The sequence below is a fragment of the Podarcis raffonei genome, chromosome 5, assembly GCF_027172205.1.
Source record: "Podarcis raffonei isolate rPodRaf1 chromosome 5, rPodRaf1.pri, whole genome shotgun sequence".
Classification (NCBI taxonomy): domain Eukaryota; kingdom Metazoa; phylum Chordata; class Lepidosauria; order Squamata; family Lacertidae; genus Podarcis; species Podarcis raffonei.
The window spans coordinates 50,135,167-50,150,060 of NC_070606.1; the positions used below are offsets into that span (position 1 = coordinate 50,135,167).

Genomic DNA, 14,894 nt, shown 5'->3' on the forward strand with positions numbered 1-14,894 from the left:
TATAACCAATCCCTAAACTTTAAAGTCTTCTCCAGTTCCCTCCCCCGAAACAATTATGTAATATTAAAGTATGGAAGGAGTTGTGGCCTCAGTTCACTGTATATGATATCATTAGGATTCCCTAATGGACTATCATGTTGGTGCAGCTGGCTTTGGAAGAACTCTCCTGAGCAATATTTTCCATATTCCCAAATGCTCAGAACCATTTCCCATCATTCAACCAATTTAAGGCTTTTAATCAGCAAAAGGTCTTATTTTAACTGATTATCAATAAAGTAACCAATTAAAAAAAGTGTTAATATCATGATCCTTAGTGACACACCGATGATTTGTAATTATGACCCACATTACTCTTAAATGAAAATACAAATGATTTTTTGTTTTGTTTTAAAAATTATTTTCCTATCGTGCACAGAGATAGTTTCGGTCTGAAAAAGGCTACAATTCCTGACATAAAAGAAGACTTAGAAGTCAATCCTAATGAAATCAAATGGTTGCACATCTGGGGTGGAGAACCTGTGGCCCTCCAAATGTTATTGAACTACATGAGCCCCGGCCAGCATGACCAATGGTCAGAGATGATGGGAACTGGAGTCCAGCAACATCTAGAGAACCACAGGTTCTCCTTTTCTTGTGTATGCAAATGCCTAATGTACCATTTCTACATACTGATCATATTCAGGAACTCATTTGGCTGCTGTTAAAAATGCCTCCACTTTGGAATATTAAAAGCGATCAATCTCAAGTTTTCCAGAGTCGAAGACAATCTTTCATTATAATCACTCTGTGATCCATAAAAAGGTCAGGGGTTTTGTCATATGCAGAAAAGAACTCTCCTTGCCAAATTATCAAGCCATTAGCGGTGGGCCTTAAATAAATAGTTCTGCCCAGCCAGTGTTTTCCATGAACACTAGGAGTTTGTAAAAACTGACTCAGTCCATAGACTTTCCTTTCCATTTAATGGCTCTGTTGCAATTCCCCTCTCCCCCCCCCCGCCCTACTTCCCTGATTATTAACTCTAGTTTTTCATATCATAGCAAGCAACTCTTCTGCTTATTAGTGTTAGCTGATGAACCTACCAATCCAAACACTTGCTAAGCAGGCCAAGCATGTCACCGACAACATTAAGGCGGATCTGGGTTGATTAGAGAGCAGCAGAGCTCTGTGAACCCAAAAAGATCTCTAGGAGGCAGCCAGAATGCAACAGCTTACATATCAAACCACAGAATGTGCTCCATAGAATAAATATAGAGTCGCATTAGCTGGAACAGTCAAGCTGATGAAATTCCATAAAGTGGGTTGTTAGTCTCATCTCATAATGCATGTATTCTGCTTCTTTTCAGGAAAAAACTTCTACTGCACCAACCATGAATCTCACCCATAGGTGCCAGCTCCCGGGGGCCCTGGGGGACCCACAAAATTCCCCATGAAGGGGCTGGGCACCCACAAATTTTGGTGCCAAGGCCATGCATGGCAACCACGGCCCCGGGCACCCATGGTTCCGGGGCCAAGTTGACACACCTGATCTCACCTAAACCAATCTAATCTGGGAAGCAATTCTGGTGTCACAAAGGACAGCTCTTGATAGCATCTTAAGTGTGGAGGTGCATTTGTGTATGTTTACATTTTTAAAAAATAGCTGTCCAATAATACCAGGAGAGCCAGAGGTTTCTCAACCCAGCACTTGGGAGTAGTGTCAAGCCATACCCATACACTTCAGAGTCCCGCTTGAGGAATCTTCAAGTGATTAACATTGCTCACTGCAAGGTTCATCATCTCCATAAGATAACTCTCTTGGGGGAGCTTTAACAGAATCGAGCCTTCATCTTAACACTTTTTGCAACATAAATTCATTCCTTACCAATGAAACTGTGGTTTTCCCCAAGCTAATTGCATATTTTCAGTGCCCTGAGTCAGATAAGCCATATCTCATTAGAGAGGGAGAGAGAAAGATTTAGTATGAACTCAAAGCCTTCTTCAGAACATTAAAGAACCAGAATCCCTAATCAGCACAGTATATATTTTGTATAATTGCACCTTGGCAACTCTTTTTTTGCTCATTAAGTTGAAATGTACAAATGATGTATTTTTACAAGGCAAAAAAACTCTCGGTCTATTATTGTTTATACATACAAAGTATGCCTGGGATCTGTGGTATCATCTGGTTTCATAGATACAACAGCTAAAATATTATCGTTGGAGTATCAAGTCTATCAAAAAGCAGGGAACCCAGCTTTCAGCCAATGTAAACTGACCCAGCTCTCTCAAAGTTAATAAGTTCATAATAAGTTTCTTTACGCATCTGGCCAAATCTGTGAAGATAACAATCTGCCAGTTGAAAATCTAGTCTCAGGACATAAAGGAAATGAGGACTTGTGCCTTGTGGCACTATTAAGGATTAATTATTTGTCAAGATTCTTCACGATAAATTGTGAGAAATAATGTCTGCTAGCAGATGAAGGGGGTGGGGTGGGGAGGGATCCTGCACAAATGACCCCAACTATCCTGGCTTGAGCTGTCTTGCCCTGAATTAGGTTGGTTTTCTGTACCTGCCAAATGGTTAGGAAGATTTGGCCATATGTTTGGTCCTGATGTGTGATCAAATAAGGGGTAGGATAATGGTTCACCTGGATGAACTCAATGCTCAATGTGGGGTGGGATTGGTTTTGTTTGGGTATAATTGCTTTTGGTTGTTTTGTTTTTCTATTCTGTAAATGGAGGCAAGTATGAGGCTTGGGATTGCTACCGTGGAGGGGCGAGGGAGGTATGGCGGTGGGGGCAGATGTTATAGGCGAAGGGGATCGAGATACAGATATGCTCGTACCCCTTCCAATCTGCGCCCCATCCCGAGGGACGAGGGTAGGGTGAGCAAGGATTACTCACCTCCGTCACTGGTGTTGTGCAATGCCAGGTCTATAGGCAACAAAACCGCCACCCTGCGAGATTTCTTTACCTCGCAGGGGGTCGATCTGGCTTGTGTGACGGAGACCTGGGTGCGCGAAGGGGAAACTGTTACCTTACGAGAGATGGCGCCCCCGGGTTTCTCCGTCCTCCACCAGTCACGGACTGTGGGCCGGGGGGGAGGGGTGGCATTATTAATCCGGGAAGATTGTTCTTTCAGGGCTCTACCATCGCCACTGATCCCCGGCATTGAATGTGTTGGCCTAGTGTGGGGCTCTGAGGTGAGCTTGGCTGTCTGGCTGGTGTACCGGCCACCTAGCGCACCAGCAGCCACCCTGTCAGGCCTGCTGGAGGCGGTGGCTGGCTGGGCCTTGGAGTTCCCTAACCTATTGGTATTGGGGGACTTCAACATCCATGCTGATGCCACTCCCTCCTCACAGGCTCTGGACCTGGTGTCTTCCATGGCAACACTAGGGCTCTCCCAGTTTGTTTCGGGCCCCACACATCAAGCAGGCCACACGCTGGACTTGATCTTTGGTGCCGGTATAGATGTGATCATGTCTCCTTTGATGAAAGTGCCATGGTCTGATCACTATGCTCTGAAAGCCAGGATTGACTTTCCACCCCCACCCTGCTTAGGTGGCGAGCCGATTTGGGCTCGCCCGCAGAGGCTGATGGACCCTGATAGATTCCGTCAGGCCTTGCGGGACCTTGCTCCCCCTGGCGACTCATTGACTGAGCTTGTTGAGGGCTGGAATACCCAGCTCCTGGCAGCCATCGATGAGATCGCACCTAAGCGCCCTCTGCGACCCCACAGAAACCGGGCTCCCTGGTTTACCGAGGAGCTTCGGAAAATGAAGCGGGATCTCAGACGGCTAGAGCGAGTATGGCGGGGTGCTCGTGACGGAGCCTCAAGAACATCTTATAGGGTTTTTATGAAAACCTATGAGATGGCAGTGAAGGCCGCTAAGAAGTCTTACTTCTCGGCCTCCATTGCATCCGCTAGCTCTCGCCCGGCGCAATTATTTAGTATAATTAGGTCTCTAACGTCCCTTGAAGGACAGCCAAATTTAAATAACAATCTGACACACAGCTGTGAGGCATTTGCGAGCTTTTTTGCGGAGAAGGTCCTGTTGCTCCGCCATGACCTTCCTGCCAATTTGGACACAATAAATGAACTGGAGGCCCCTCGACTGTCCTCGGGTCCAGTATTGGACCACTTTGACCGGATATCTCCAGCCGATGTGGACAGACTCCTCCAAGCTGGAAAGCCCACCACCTGTCCTCTTGACCCGTGCCCGTCATGGCTGATTAGAGCGTGTCCAGATGAGGTGCGGGGCCCCCTGGGGGATATCATCAATTTGTCCCTTGGCACCGGGATATTTCCAGGGGAACTGAAGGAGGCAGTGGTGCGTCCGCTCTTAAAGAGAACATCATTAGATCCCTTAGATCTGTCCAATTACCGCCCGGTTTCGAATCTCCCATTCCTGGGTAAGGTGATTGAGAGAGCGGTTGCTGAACAGCTTGGTAGGTTTCTGGATGAAACATCGGCTCTCAATCCATTCCAGTCCGGCTTCCGCGCTGGTCATGGGACCGAGACGGCTCTGGTCGCCCTAACAGATGATCTCCGCAGGCAGCTGGATCGAGGCGGGTCAGGGCTGCTGATTCTTTTAGACCTGTCAGCAGCCTTCGACATGGTCGATCACGAACTCCTAGACCACCGCCTTGCCGACGTGGGGATCCAGGGCACAGTCCTCCAATGGCTGCGCTCGTTTCTCTCTGGTCGGGGACAGAGGGTGGCGCTTGGGGGGGAATTGTCATCGCGCCACTCCTTGGTGTGTGGAGTGCCTCAGGGTGCGATTCTCTCCCCGATGCTTTTTAACATCTTTATGCGCCCCCTCGCCCAGCTTGTTCGGAGTTTTGGGCTGGGTTGCCATCAGTATGCCGATGACACCCAACTCTATCTGTTGATGGATGGCCATCCTGACTCGGCCCCAGACACACTGACCAGATGCCTGGAGGCTGTGGCTGGATGGTTACGTGGGAGCCGGTTGAAGTTAAATCCTTCGAAGACAGAGGTCCTCTGGCTGGGACGGGACGATATGGGATTGAGGGGGCAACTCCCATCTCTTGCGGGGGTGCAGTTAGTGCCAGCACCGTCCGTTAAGAGTTTGGGTGTAATCTTCGATACCTCCCTCTCTATGGAGGCGCAGATTACAGCTATAACAAAGGCGGCATTTTTTCATCTCCGCCAAGCTAAGCAGTTGGCCCCTTATCTCTCTCGCCCTGACCTAGCCACTGTGATCCATGCGACGGTCACCTCCAGACTGGATTATTGTAACTCGCTCTACGTGGGGCTGCCCTTGAGACTGACCCAGAAACTCCAGCGGGTGCAGAATGCCGCGGCGAGACTCCTTATGGGGTCTTCGCTGCGAGACCACATTCATCCGGTGCTATATCAGCTGCACTGGCTCCCGGTGGAGTACAGGATCAGGTTTAAGGTGCTGGTTTTAACCTTTAAAGCCCTATACGGCCTAGGACCCTCGTACCTACGGGACCGCCTCTCCTGGTATGCCCCACAAAGAAACCTACGGTCTGCAAATAAAAACATCCTGAAGGTCCCAGGCCTCAGAGAGGTTAGGCTGGCCTCAACTAGAGCCAGGGCCTTCTCGGCTGCGGCTCCAATCTGGTGGAACGCTCTGTCAGAAGAGACTAGGGCCCTGCGGGACTTGACATCTTTCCGCAGGGCCTGCAAGACAGAGTTGTTCCACCAGGCCTTTGGTCAGGGCGCAGCCTGACTCCCTCCTCTGGCAACCTGCACAGAGCTTTGTTTAATGGTTGCCATTAACTTGATTTTAATTAATTTTTATAATGAAATATTTTTAGAATGTTGGTTTATTTGATTGTTTGATTATTTGATTGTTGTTAGCCGCCCTGAGCCCGGCTTCGGCTGGGGAGGGCGGGATATAAATAAAATTTATTATTATTATTATTATTATTACCACATATTCTAAGGGCTCCAAATCCCTCACAGTGCACATGTGATACTCTCTCTTAGGATGTTGACAACATTTAAAATTTCCTGTGTCCTTCTTCTGTGATAGAATCTTTGTTTCATTAAGAGGGTTACACGAGAAGAACACATAACCACAGAAAAAATGGCCAAGATTTCAAACACCCAAATCTCTCCTCAGTCATTCTCTGCTGACCATAATAGACTGCCTTGGGGAAGAGTGTCAGGGTTCACACATGACACTAAGCCAGTGAGAGGCAGTGTGGTGTATCGGTCAGAGCGTCAGGCTATGACCTGGAAGACCAGGGTGCCAATCTCCATTCAGCCATGAAGCTCACTGAGTGACCTTGAGCCAGTCACTGACTCAATCTAACCTACCTCACAAGGTTGTTGTGGGGATTAAATGAGGAGAGGGAGAACGATGTTCACTGTCTTGAGCTCCTTGGAGAAAAGGGTGGGATATAAACGTCATAAAATAATAATAATATGAATAAAATAGCCATGGCTTAATAAACCATAATTCAGTAGCCTATGATGATGTGCAAACCAGGCCATAGAAAACCTTTTGAGTTCTACAGGGATTAAGAGGGAGGAAGCTGATAGTCCAAACCACCCTCTGGGCGGCTTGTTAACAACAATAACAACAACAACAAGAGAGGGAGGGGGCACTGGCTGAAGGCAAGACTAAGATGGGTGAAGCAGTGTTCTATTCACCCTAATGGATCAACAACTGATAGTTTGTCCTGTCCATTAATTTCAGCAAGTCTACTCTGAGGATACAACCCACTGATATCAGTGGAACATCCAGTGAAAGGGAACCATTGGCAGCTGCAGGGCAGACAGAAATTTAGCAGGTGAGGCTTTCCTCCTTCGCTTCATCTGCATTCTGAAAAAAGCTTTACCTGCTAAATTTCTTTCTGAGTTGCAACAATGGCACAGAAGCCTTTGCAGGAAAACACACACACACACATTGAGATCCCTATTCATAGGTTCCAGGGCTGAGCCCGAATGAAAATAATGTGTTATCTGCTGGGCATTAAACCCAGCTAAAGGCCGGTGAAAAGAAAATGTCTGTGCCTGCTACAGTCCTATGCCACCTTGCAGCTTAGAATAAGCTTTGCAAGTGGTTGCCTTTGTACAAAACGAGTTAAAGTTTAGAATTTACAAGCGGAGCAAAGCAAATCTGGTGTTCCGATAATGCCTGAAAAAGTAGCTGTGCTGGGTTTTACCTCTGAGGAAACCTGCAGAAGGTTGGGCTCTGCAGCTTAAGATAAGCTTTGCAGGAGGTTGGTTCTGCCATAGTACATTTTAGCGGGGGTGATGCGGGAATCCTTGATCTATTATGGCTTGTGTGCAGATTTGGACTGGGAGGCAAGCCCAACATATGGCTTTTGCCACCCCACAATGCCGTTCGGTGACAGAGTTTACCCTCCAAACCACCATTTTGTAGCTGGGTCCACCCTGCACTGCCATTTTGTAACTGACCTGCTGGGAAGACCCCAGGGATCTCTCTCTCACACACTCGCTCTTTCTTTTAAAGTAGATCCCACAAGCCTGAAGTCTGCCTGCCCTCTTACTCTAGAGGAATAAAAGAAATAAGCTTATGGCTTCCTTAGTCTTCTTCCCCATGGTTGTGATCAGCACTGTGAAAGCATACTTAGTTTATTTGCCCATATGGCTGTTGCTGTGTAGTTTGGTAATTTCATATGTTTTATCAGCCTATCTATTCATCCTCCTTTTATCCTGTCAGACCCAAGTATGCTTACTCTACTCCAAATGTGTTCCATATTCCAAATTGACTCTTTCTTTCTTTCGTTTCCTAGTCCCCACAAGCAATGTGCCGATCCTTCTGTGTTCATATATTGCCATCTAGTGTGAGCAGAAGAAGTTGCAAGCAGATTCATAGCCAGAGAACGATGGGAAGGCAAGGAACGCCGTGTGGAGCAGTTCCACCACCAAAGAGAAGCAGAACTGGCTGCACAAGCTGCCTGGGTGGGAGACCACCTGGAAATCATGTGTAAGCTGCTTGAGATACTTTGAGAAAGAGTAGGGGTAGAAATATGAAATAAATAATGGGTCCATTATTTTTTTTGCCCAATCCTCCCAAGGCACCTTGTTTTCACAAATCCCCCTTGATTATATGTATCTCTCTTTTTAGGTGCCAGGCCAGCATAAACAGAGTTTTCTGATGCTGAGCTTTTCTAAGCACTTCTTTACCTTGTATTAGGGTCCCTTTTAAATCTTTACTTTCAGAGGTGCTGAGCAGTCAGGCAGTGTATGTCTTGGACCAGAATCTGACCACCACAGAAACTCTAAAAGAAATGAGCACATTCACAATTAAAATATGTCTCAGAATAGTTCAAGCTGGGCTTCTCTACCCCATTGTACAGATGCCTTTGGCGACTTCCACACTGCACATTTAAATCATTCTTATTCCACTACAAAACTCCTGACTTCCATCTTCTTTTAGATGGCAGGAAGCACTTGTGTTTCTATTGTTACCTTCGTCTCAACAAAACAAAAGCCCGCCATTCTGGCTCTTCACTGAAATAGTCAACAGAGTTTACTACTAGAGTGGCAGGACAACCAACTTGCTATATTTTTAATCCGTTGCCTCTGGAAGTGATGCTTGGTTATTGGCTTCTACATAAGCTTCATGTCATAAAACTCCAGACACTGCAGAAAAGTTTGCACCATGGATGCAGAACATGTAGAGTTTTAGACAGTAGCAGCACAACCCTCTGCACGTCGACTCAGAAGTAAGTCCTGCTGAGTTCGATCCAACTGATTCACAGGTAAGCATATATATAGGACTATTGCTTTAATTGGACAAGATGTGCTCACCAGAGAAATTGTGGCCTTTGTCTTGGTAGCATTACTGGAGCTATAGGTTTCTTCATTTGGTGTTGGCCTTCAAGCAGGGGTGGTAGGGAACCTTTTCCAGTCACATTCTGGTCTGGGCAAACTTCCGGGGGCCACATGCTGGTGAGAGGCAGGACAAAGCAAGGAACGCAATATGTAGCTTTGTAGAGTAGGCTACTTTCTACACACACTCTCATCCCTCTCCATCCAGGCAAGTCAGAGGCATTATCCATGGAAACACCACAGGCAAAAACACTCAAGGAGGAAATAAAGTAGGGCTGGTGAGGGGTGTGGTTTAGGAGGGGTGTGGCCTGGGGAGAGCCCTGAAGGACCTCATGTGGCCTCTGGGCCAAAGGTTCCCAACCCCTATTTTAAAGCCTATCAGCATAATCCCTGGAAAGTGGGAGCGATCAGCACAAGCGCCGTGATCAATAAGCAGTATATTTGTGCAGATGCATACAAAGTGGAACATGGTGCATATCACCCATTTCCTCCTTTTTAAGGCCACTACTGTAAGTGGATGAAGCTATGAACAGTTAGGGTGGAAATGGCCACATATTAAAGAGGCCAAACTGGCTCATGATACTCTACTGTACTTTGTTGATGCCAGGACAGAGCAGACCTCAGGTGTCATAAGCCACCAGATGCTTTCTCTTAATGATATACCACTCCTATTTAATACAGTCCCCAGAGACACTTCTAACAGCATGAGGAGTATTATGCATTAGGCCAAACACAAGGCTGCTACTCTCAGGAACCTTCCAATTCAAATTAGGCAGATAATCTAATGAGACCTTACACAACATCATCATAAAAGAGTGTGAGAGACAGAAGGGGGACTATAACACAAAATGAGAAATGGGCTCTTGGGGAAACATGAATTACAGGGAACAGAGGCTGCGTAATTAGGCGCCTTGCATTCTTGGATGAGAGAAAGAGCAGGATTCTACTCGGAGCCACAGCACACCCTGCGAAATGCATAAGGAAAGGAGGTGAGGGAGGGAGGCTCAGGTCTAGGAAAGCCTGGCTCTGCACAGGGATGTTGTAGAGCCAGGGTAGTGTAGGAGTTAGAGTGTGAGACTGGTTCATGTACCCATTTGGCCATGAAGCTTCTTGGGTGATCTTGAGCCAACCACCAGAGTTCAGCCTAACCTTCCTCACAAGGTTGAAGAAAAAACTAGAGAAAGGGCCAAGATGGAAACCCTATTCACCTTGGGCGAAGGGAGCACCAGATAATTTAACCACAGAAGGGATTCCACTGCCAGCTGAGTTTGGACAATTTCAGTTTGTCTCAGTTTCTAATCTATCCAGTCTTAAGTTCAGTTTTCCATATTTCTGCAACAATTTGCAATTTTTTTAAAAAAAATCGCCATGAAAATTCACCAGAATCTTAGTGTGCAGTTTTCCTAAAAGAAACATTATTGCATGCATGCAACTTTACCTAAAAAAATACATATTTTTGCAAGCAGCACCCCAATATAATCCATTTTTGTATGATGATTTAACAAATATTAGTAGGTGCATTTTAGTACAGTTTTTGGTTGGCAATCTGCATTGTAGAATTTCAAAGAAGCATGTTTTCCAAAGGACTGGTGCATTTTGGTTCAAGTATTGTTTGGGGAAGTGTGAGTTAGGTAGGTTTGCATTAAAATGCAAAGCAAACCAAATTACACCTCCATGTAGATGTATGTCATTTTCACTAATACATGCATTCCAATGCACACTTTCCCCTAACATCTCCCCTTTTGTGCATTGATTTGGCTGGAGAAGTGCAAATTTCAAAGGACAGCTGTACTTTGGTTTACGTATTGTGTAAGGAAGTTGAGAATTAGAATCACATGAAAATGGAAACCAGACTAAGTGTCTCTTCTCCCTGCTTATTTGGACCGGTAGAACATTTACAGCAAGAGTTGATTCAGTCTTGTGTGGTATTCCTGATCCATGCACCCAACATATGGAAGTTGCCATGTCAAAGCAAATTTAAAGTTTGGATTGGAATTCGGTAGCATGGAGGCCTGTTGGCTACAGGATGGTTATATGAGTAACGCTAATTGAAACTATTAGGATGTCTGGGATCTGCCCTAAAAGGAATCTCCTCTATTATATCAAAAAAGAGGTTTTTTGTGTTTTTTAATGTGGTTCTGTGGCAAATTATTGCTTGGGAAAATCTCATGGCTCTTCCCCTCCAACCCTTCCAGCATGAATGCCTACACTTAGCCCACTCAGCAAGTCTTTAGGAAAATAGCTAAGAGGATTTTCCTCTTCAGATTAAACCATCTCCAATGATCTCACCCTCGGCGAATCAGCAGGCGGTTGGGATAGGAAAGAGTTTACTATGGTTTTAATTTAGGGCAAGATGGATGCATTTCCTTCAACATCATTGGGCAAATTAACAAAGAAAGACATGAACACACATCGTGGAAGCTAAACTGATTTGGTGTGAGCAAAAGCTGTTCCTTAGAACTCTAACCCTTCTCTCTCTTGCCTCTTTCTACTGGATATGTGCTTGTATTTCTCTGTTGGCGTTTAGTCAATCCACAGGGGGAGGGGGATGTGCAATTGTAGAAGGAGGAAACTGATTATTTAAAAAAGCTTGTTTGAAAATCTTATGGGTCAAATCCAGCACAACCTTAGACATGTTTAGGCACACTCCTATACATGTCTGCTCAGCGGTAAGTTCCATTGAATTTAATGGAGCTGTTCCCCGGAAGTGGATATAACACACAGAATCATTAATCACCCTTAGCTGCTAATGTAGCCAAATACCTATTAGGCTTGCTTCTATTTTCCCTCCTTCCTCCCTTGAATTTTATTTTCCTTCTCGGCTACTATATCTGGCTTTGAACTTTTCTTTTTGCCTTCCTCCCCCGTTCTGTATTCAACTGCAAATTGCATGGAGGATTTTTGTTTAACCTAAAGCCTGCTGCGTTGGCCTTTCTCTCTGTGGGTCCCACTTGCCTTCTGGTTTTGCTCTCTGCCTTTTCCCTTTCTGATCCAAATTCAATATGCTGTTTTGTCTTCAGTTTTCTGCTCCATTGAAATGTGGATTTTTCCTCCTCCTTCTGCAGTAGCTGCTAACACAAAAAGCTCATAAGCAAAGAGGGAAATCCCCAGAATTTAAATGCCACTCTTTATTCCCACCACAAGAACCCCCCAAATTCTTTCTCTTTAATATTATAGTTCCAGATTTTATCAGCGAGACTGGTTTGCATTAACTTTTACAGTGCAGAGACATTAAGTAAAATTTAGAGCGGCCTCTTCTGAGCTGGCGGATTTTGCTTATTTTCATATTTTTGCTCGTTAAGTAGCAGACCACATTTCCATCCAGTCTATGGTCAAACTACTCTCCAGTAGGGCAGCAAGACTGCATGGGTTTGATTTGCAGAAGACAAAAAAAAAAGTTAATCAGCAGGGGACCAAAGGAGTGAATGAAAAAGAGAATGTTACAGATGGCCTGTTGTGCATCTAGTAAGAAGCTCACTTTCATTGCTTAACCTGTAAGTCTTTCCATCTTTCAGTATGAAGGTCTGCTATCCTGCAAATGCATTTGGATGTAATGAAGAGATGAACCAGTTTTAAAAAGGTAGATGTAAAAAAAAAAAAGAATTCTTAATTGATTAACCAATAGAATTATCAGAATAAAAACTGACAACTGAGAACGCAAAGTAATGAAACAATGTGCATATCACACAGACTGCTATTTCAAAGCTAGATATAGCAGCACAACCGAGGCCAATTACTGCGCAGAGTACCTTTGGCCACCAAATAGCAGCTCCAGAGAGGCAGTTTTTGGCAGCAGAACAGCATGGCGGCTAATGCCATTGCCATCGATTGGGCCTCTTGCAGCTGCTTTTTGTTATGTAAGAGGCATGTAAGAGGTCTAAGTGGTATTGTGGGCGGCTCTTCAGGCGTGGCGGAAAAAAACTTTCTTCCCTGTTTAGGGAAGCTTTTAATGTTGAATAGGTTATTGTATTTTAATATTCTGTTGGAAGCCGCCCAGAGTGGCTGGGGAAACCCAGCCAGATGGATGGGGTATAAATAGTAAATTATTATTTTTATTATTATTATAAAAAAGCTATCACCATACCATTAGTGATGGGGTTCATCCTATCTTATGGACTAGAAAATCCATTCGCTAGGGTGCCTTAATGGAGAAGGTTCTGCCCTGTGCACCTACTAACTGAAGGTACTTCCAGATGTAGACAATTTCACAGCACTCTAGTATTCTTGTGAGGCTTTAAGACGGAAGTGGAATAGCAACTTTCCTTCTAGAAGTCTAGCCTTCTGCAGCCAGTTGGGGAGTACCTTTTCCCCAAGCCCCAAATATTAGGTTTTATTGGGATCCATGGCGGGGTTTAAATACCCCTTCTCTCTTTACTTTGCTCCTGATTGCAGGTGGGGGTTTTTTTGGGGGGGGACCAGTTCTAATGGCAAGCAGTGAACAGGTAGGGAGGAAGGCAAGGAGCTGATGACAGGCAGAGCCGCACATCATTGGCTGTAAGTAAGAAGACAGGCAGGTTTGGGCTGGCTGAGAACATTGACACCCCTCCCCCTTTCCCTCTAGATAGAGAACTACAGACTTTCATATTATGACCACTAAAAAGAAGACAAAACAAAAGAGTACAATTGTAGATAATGTTTCCAAAAGAGAAAACAATCCTTCTTTCTGTGTTCTTCTCTAATACATAAAGGTAAAGGTAAAGGTACCCCTGCCCGTTCGGGCCAGTCTTGCCAGACTCTAGGGTTGTGCGCTCATCTCACTCTATAGGCCGGGAGCCAGCGCTGTCCGCAGACACTTCCGGGTCACGTGGCCAGCGTGACAAGCTGCATCTGGTGAGCCAGCGCAGCACACGGAACGCCGTTTACCTTCCCGCTGGTAAGCGGTCCCTATTTATCTACTTGCACCCGGGGGTGCTTTCGAACTGCTAGGTTGGCAGGCGCTGGGACCGAACGACGGGAGCGCACCCCGCCGCGGGGATTCGAACCGCCGACCATGCGATCAGCAAGTCCTAGGCGCTGAGGTTTTACCCACAGTGCCACCCATGTCCCTCTAATACATACATTAGGTTAAATATGCCATGTTCTAAATTGTTTATTACTGTCTATTAATGGTAGATATTTTCATAGAATCATATAGTCGGATGGGACCCAAGGGTCATCTAATCCAACCCCTGCAATGCAGGAATCTCATCTAAAGCATCCACAACGGACAGCCATCCAACCTCTGCTTAAAAACCTCCAAGGAAGGAGAGTCCACAACCTCCCAAGGGATACTGTTCCATCACCAAACAGCTCCTTACTTTCAGAAACTTCTTGCTGGTGTTTAGTCGGAATCTCCTTTCTTGTAACTTGAAGCCATTGGTTCAGTCCCTACCCTCCAGAGCCGGAGAAAACAAGCTTGCGCCATTGTCCATGTGACAACCCTTGAGATATTTGAAGATGGCCATCATATCTCCACTCAGTCTCCTCTTTACTGGAGAGTAAGATCAGCGTACACAGTTGGGCCTGATGAGCATTTACTGTTCCCAACCCAAATCCTGCAGAAAGCCATCTAATTCAGATTTTAATTTTATCCTGACTTGTTTTTAAGAGGTGATTTAATTATTGTTTGATTTTATATCAATGTTTATATTTGATGTTAGCTGCCCTGAGCCCGGTCTCAGTCGGGGAGGGAGGGATACAAATAAAAGTTGGTTTTACTTTTTATATTATTATTATTATTATTATTATATTATTATTATTATTAATAATTTTAATTTTATTTATACCCCGCCCATCTGGCTGGGTCTCCCCAGTCACCCTGGGCAGCTTCCAACAAAGTATTAAACTACAGTAGTCTGTTAAACATTAAAAGCTTCCCTAAACAGGGATGCCTTTAGACGTCTTCTAAAAGTCTGGTAGTTGTTCTTCTCTTTGACATCTGGTGGGAGGGCGTTCCACAGGGCAGGTGCCACTACCGAGAAGGCCCTCTGCCTGGTTCCCTGTAACTTTGCTTCTCACAGTGAGGGAACCGCCAGAAGGCCCTCAGCACTGGATCTCAGTGTCCGGGCAGAATGATGGGGGTGGAGATGCTCCTTCAGGTATACTGGACCAAGGCCGTTTAGGGCTTTAAAGGTCA

The 14,894-nt window shown here is 45.4% G+C and overlaps 1 long non-coding RNA gene across 1 annotated transcript; it reads left to right on the forward strand.

Annotated features, from left to right (window-relative positions):
* The first annotated feature begins 7,744 nt into the window (after positions 1 to 7,744).
* On the forward strand, positions 7,745 to 14,475 carry LOC128414195 (uncharacterized). Its single transcript, XR_008330605.1, has 3 exons — positions 7,745 to 7,931; positions 12,295 to 12,359; positions 13,904 to 14,475. It is a non-coding gene; the product is annotated as an uncharacterized LOC128414195 (long non-coding RNA).
* The last annotated feature ends 419 nt before the right edge of the window (positions 14,476 to 14,894 follow it).